Here is a 6551-nt window from a genome sequence, read left to right as displayed (position 1 = left end):
GCGTCGTCTTTCCCTCTCTCATTTGGCTTTTTCAGTACATTCTTGGAGAGGGACCAATTCATTGTTTCTTTTCGCTCAGTACTGTACAGCACAGTACAGTACGGCACGGACGGAACGACGGACGAATGGACGTAAGTATCTCCAATTCTGGGGCCGGGATTGGAATGGAATTTTCTCTTGAAGCGAGCGAGTGGCCAAAGCCAGTGAGAGGGTCATAATTTTTGTGGCTTTTGGCGGGCATTTGACATACTAATGATACAATTTACACATGAACTCGATGTTTGGAATTTTTCCTTCATCTTTGTAGCCCCGAGGAGCGATTCACTTGTTGGTTGGATTGGTGCGATTGGCAAAGATCATCATCATCATCATCAACCTCATCGAAGACGACTCTCGTTCCTCTCAAAGGCTTGAGCAGAATTAATTTGGGGGATTACTTGATCTGACTCACTCCACCCAAATGTCTCAGTGGGCTGGTTGGACACCAGGCATCCATTGATCTACCTATCTTTCTGTCTATCTTCTGCAAAGCAAGCGTACCGGTACCTACTACTAAATGTGTACTACGGGAGAGGAGGATCTTGGAAATGCGATATGGCTAGAGTTAAAGAACCAGGGTAGAAGTACGGCTTTGAGCAACTCAAATCATGTAGAACAATCTATGTCAATTTTTGGAAAATTGGGACCCGACTTTGAAGAATGATCATTCGTAAACGTTGACACAGGTTAGCTTGAATTTTATACAGAAAAATTTCTCTTAACGACTGTAATGTAGTTTCAGAATAAATCAAATTGATTTAATCGCCCAATGAATTGGACGATAAGGTGGTCAATCACAGGAATAAAAAGCCAAGTGAGCTCGAATCAATTGCAGTAAAATCATGAATAATCCCTGTCTCTTTCATCGTTGTAAATAAAAGACTGCATCTTCACATCCAAGATGTCCAAGTACAATACCTCTATCTTGAGTTCCAATTCACTTCTAGCCTCATCAAACTTTCTTATTGGGCATTATTCGTTTTGACTGACCAGGGGGGGAAAGGGGTGTCATGAAACAAATTCCTGCAGTCCATACGTGCTTTATTCCTCCACTGTGATCGTACTCAACACCCTCCTCACCATTCTTCGTTCTCTCTCTTTATTTCTTTCGGTCTTTTTCCCTGGGGTGGTGCCAACTCACTGACGAGAAATTCGTGGACGAGTAAAAGTCGCATTTTTTTACATTCGTGAGGTGTAATCAATAACTCTTGCTCATTATCTTGAAAAGACACGGGAGTGAAAATGTAGTTTTTGACTCTAACACGGGTTGAGATATGGCGGAGGATTCTTTTTAAGCCGTGATGTCTGCAATAATCAGCCTAGTTGGTGAATGAATAGAATCCATATCTGGAGGACATTTTGGTGTCTGTCTTGGCCTCCATCTCTTGCTCGTTGCCTCAGGAATGATGAAAACACGAGGTTTAGTCAATGTGATTCTTTTGGAATGGCTATGGAATCCATGGGAATACGATCCAACAGAAATCCCCATCCAGCATAGTTCCATCCAGCTAACTCCGATGATAGGTTTCTTTGACTTTGGGTTGGGGAGTCCCTCTCGTCCAACCTACCTCCAATGTGTACCGTACAACGTATTAAGCAGTACTGTCTAGTGGAGTGATCCCTGGAAGGCATCGACACATTAAAACCAAGAGCTAATGAGTTCCATTAAAAACAGAGCACGTTACATAGAGCTAAAGCCACTTCTCCTACTTGAGAATTCCACGAACGAATCGTGCTTCTTTGTATTTTGTTTCATTTCATTTTTTTTGTTCGTTCGTTTGGTAGGCAGACATTCTTCTCTTTCGTCTGTTCCACGTTCTTTCTTGGCCTCTCCATATATCAGCAACAACTACATCAACAACTCAAGCAGCAGCTCAAGGTATGTAATGTGGCGGCATTGGCAAGTCCGGGTTGGTCTTGAGGCGAGTTCTCGGGAAGTGGATGGAGTAGATGGATCGCAGAGAGAGTTATTGCAAATTGCTACCGTCATGACAGACTCCCAATTCCAGGCCACACTTTTGATCCAATAATTCCCAACCTCAGCAGCTGACATAAAGAGCTCAATAAAACAAGACCTGGTTTCCACCACAAATCTGACTACTTCTTCCTCCTCCTCCTCTTCTTCTACTTCTTCTTCTTTTGCTTCTTTTGCTTCGCCTCCTTCTTCTTCCTCTTGCTTTTATTATCATTTTCCTAATACCATACTTCACAACTCCACTTTGGACACCTACACTGCAGTGAGACAAGAAGTTCCAAGTTATTCATTGGAGCAAAATTATCAACCATCAAGGTTGATAATTTTGCTCCTGGTGAGGATCTGTTACGGGGACAAACTTGGAACCATTTTCGTTAGGATCCTGAATCGAATAAGACTAGATGGGCCGTCATTTCCCCCAGTGTGGTCTATCAAGAAGCTTCCATTCTGAGTAGGAATCCTAACACGTGTGAGGATGGATTGCACCTTCAATAGTACGAGCCAGATAAATAGGTGGCAGTGCCAATGATTGCAGTGTGGTGCCTATGGTCAGGATAGTAGCAACCGCTCCTGAGCGGACAACAGAACAGAACAGCAGCAGCTACGTGGCACCTGTAATTTCGGACATAAGTGGAATTCTTGACCACATTTCGAAATTTAGAGCATTTAATCGCCCCAAATGTGGGTGAACTATTTCTCTCAAAAAGCGTTTTGGTGCTCCCGGCAGAAAATGGGACATTCCTGTGCAGTAAAATAAAGAAGACAACGAGTCTAATCAAGTCCGGTTGGAGTCATGAATCATGATAACTTCCCGGTTGTCCAAGAAAATGCTAGATTTCTTCCTGACCACATGAAACGTCGGAGCCGAGTCCAAATGAGGGGACATTTATCACAGCTCACTCACTCACTCACTCACTCACTCACTCACTCACTCATGACGAGAAGTACGTAGCTGTTGAACACAAGGTAGTGGTGAAACACTCGTTGTCGGTCGCGTCTTACGAGTGGAACACTTGTGTGTGATTATTTTCACATATTTTAGAACAAAAGGGCTGCTACTCCTGCCTTTACATTATGTTTTGGGATATGGCAGTGCCGTTTAGAGGGACAGAAGTGAGCACTACTTGTTGAGCGCGTGATTCATATCCCATAGAACTTAATGGAGAACGCGGTTTGTCCAAGTCTTTAAGTTCTCGTCTTCACCGTTCATGGGCAATATAAAAGTATGTCTTGAGTGGCGCTTGGCAGCTTGAAAGTAAAAAAAGAGAACATGAAAGACAAATACAAAAGCAAAATGCAAAGCATTTTCAATACCGAATAACCGATCAAGGAAATCTGGTTGGAGTCTGGGTGGTTCATTGTTCAAATTGTGTCGTCGAAGTGGTGAGGGTTCGCATTTGAAGATCATGTGTGTATGTGCGATGGTGTGTGTGTGTGTGTGTGTTAGTTCGGCTCACATCGGTTGGGTGGTGGCTTTGTGTTTGGGAAATTGATTCTTAATGACTTGTTAATATTTGATTTTTCCGTGACGAAAGTCAACCAGAAAAAGCACCCGAGATTCAGCAGCCATCACGTTCAAGAAAATCCACTCTGAGCTTCCCTTTATTAAGGCCACATATCCGACATTCTCGTCAACATCGTCCACTGGGTGATCGTACAATTCTCCATGAAGGTAGATTTGGATCCAGATACTTATAGGGGGAGACTCTTTGACGAAGATGGCACCTTCTCAATCCTGTGTGTTTAGAAGCTTGCCATGGAAATCAATAGTGTTCCAAAGTCATTTTAAAGCGTGCAAACTTTTTTCCCCCGGCCCTATACACATCCAGACACACGCACACACACACACAAACCATCTCACCTAAGCCCACTGACTCAGCCCTGGTCCCCGATTGAACGGTGGCGTTCTCCGGGTGATCACCAAGATCATCTTCCGCCGAAATAAAACAATACATTTGAAATTGATCTTCGGTGACTCAAACAGAAACGAAGCCACCGCGAAACGACCAACCAAATCACCGACGAACCAACTGACTGACTAACCGACTGACTTGCCGACTGGGGACTTGCTGCTTCTAGCTTGGACGGAGTGGGCTTGAGTTGTTTGCAAGCTCAGCTCAGGTGGGTCTAATCGTATTTGAAGGATGATTTGCCTTTTGTCTGCTCTGAAACTATACCTATGAGGTACGTAATGTGGGAAACCGCCTTCACGACAAACGAGAAAGCGGATTCACCGTACGCTCAATAGCGTTGTGGTATGGTAGAATTACCAGTAATAGTTGATATATATACTCGTACACATACTACACCTATAACATCGTCGTGGGGAGGACGATTGCCAATACCTGCCTATCTCTCTGTATGTACATGGATGTGTGCATGTACTCGTAAGTGTGTCTGTATGTCTGCCGCCCTCCCTTCCTCTCTCACTCACTCACTCACTCACTCACTCCCTTCCATTCTACCCTACTATTGAAGTATGTATATGCTGATCGTTGGATTGGCACCAAAGCATTTTTTGAATGATGACTCTAAGTGCTCCTTCGCTTCATTGGGCTTTTCCAACGAACTTTTTCGACTTGCCGACGATTCGTTGTCGACGGAATACGGGTACTACTGTAGGTGCTTCTATTAACTGAGTCTGATGACTTCATGGTACTTCGACAAAGTCCAATGCCACACTGAGCACCTCCAAATTCTTGAGACCGTCTCAATGATCTGATTAATCAATTATAACCACCTTCAATTACTTACTAAAACTACCAAGCCACGGAGTCCACTCTATCAGGAATGTCTGTCTCCTCTCGTTGACTTTCCGTCGTCAAGAATTAGTAAGAATGATCTGTGGTAGATCTATCCAAAGCCTCAGCTTAAGTTGTTGTTGTTGTTGTTGTTGTTATTTTTGATGATGGTGTCGCCGTGTTTGGTGGTTAGTTAGTAGGTTTGTGGTTCATTGGCCCCAAAAACATCCCCGGACAAGGTTTTTGCTCATTGGTGTGCGATAAGTCCGACCGACGGATTAATCATTCATCGATCCCAATCAATTTGCATTAAACGTGCAACTGCATGCATTTATACATCAAACTTAGCCATGCTGCTTGTTCCAATCAGAAAGAATTTGCTGGACAAAAGGGAATCCAGAAAATGCCGACCTAACACGTAGATGAGTAGATGCTTAAAAGTTGGCGAGAGTGGGAGTGGAGAGTGAAGCTCGGTTTATGTGTGAGATGTGACTCTCTCCCTGCGAAGCGATAAGCCAATTCGTGCTTGGATGTCACATGCAGGTATTCAAAGCAGTTGAGACCAAAACTGAGCGAATATATGTATGTCTTATGGACAACGGAGAAGCCCAACATAGTTAGTGTGCATATTGTACGTACATCCCTGAAAGATCAGGAGGAGGGCAGCTGCCTTGAAAGCCGCGAGACTCGCTCTCTCTCTTATAGGTTTTTTTTTGTTGAGGGAGTCGGGATCTTTTTTCTTTCTCCTGCTCCTCTTCGTTCGCTCCAAACTGGGTCCGTAATCCAATCGTCAAGCATATCAATCATCCCGAAGTTGTTGCTTCAACAAGAAACACTCCAAGATCCAAGCCAGCTCACAATATGTGCTCAAATCCTGGATTCTCGTCATCCATTCGATACCTTTTTTTTGAGCCAAAACAGTCGCTCGGCATATGAATACATGAAAAAATGCCTTAGGGTGACTAGAATCTGGGGCCTCACTTGGTGTTTGCTGGATGGATTGGTTCCTGAAATAACGAATGAAAAACGAATCAAGATGGAACGAAAATCCCATTTTAACAAGCCATTGCATTCTCTCTCCATGTTCCCAGGCGTTTGTTTTGAATATGCATCTTCCATTAAATGAGTCCTTCTTCATACATACGTACGTTCGAACAATATACACGCACCTTCAACCTACATGCAATACATGTAACTACGGTATGTGATGTACAGGGAAGTAAATTAGTATTCCAGAGCTTGATTGGCATCAATGCGAGTAGTTATACAGCACAGGTTTGGCCAATGAGCAAAGAATCGCCAAGGAAAAGAGGGGATCAAAAAAATGGGTGAAGAGCAAAGAATAGTACTGTACTGCACATACACTGGGGGGGGGGTATCCAGAAGAAGTGACAAGGAGCAACAATCCTGATTTAATCATTACGACCCTCATCATCCAGCTTGGGGATGGATCCGGATAAGATTTCATGCATTATTTGCAATTCATGAGCAACAACTTACTCCTCAACTGGCAGATCAGATGTTCAGGATGCTCTTCAGAAGCAGGACTGCATGTATGATGTACTATGTATGTACATACTATGATGATGCATTACAGGATCCTCGCTGTCAAGAGACCAAGTCAGTTGTGTGGTTTTTACGTCTACTCTGAAACTCAAAATCACAATCAAAGGTTAGCCAACTTCGTTGATTGCGGAATGCATGATAAGAGGCTCATGACGACATTTTCTCATGATTCAGGGATACCAACGGGATATTCATGGACGTGATGCCAATTTATGTATTTGACTCTGAAG

This window comes from Tigriopus californicus, chromosome 3 (assembly GCF_007210705.1).
Source record: "Tigriopus californicus strain San Diego chromosome 3, Tcal_SD_v2.1, whole genome shotgun sequence".
Taxonomy (NCBI): domain Eukaryota; kingdom Metazoa; phylum Arthropoda; class Copepoda; order Harpacticoida; family Harpacticidae; genus Tigriopus; species Tigriopus californicus.
This window is presented reverse-complemented; position numbering follows the sequence as displayed.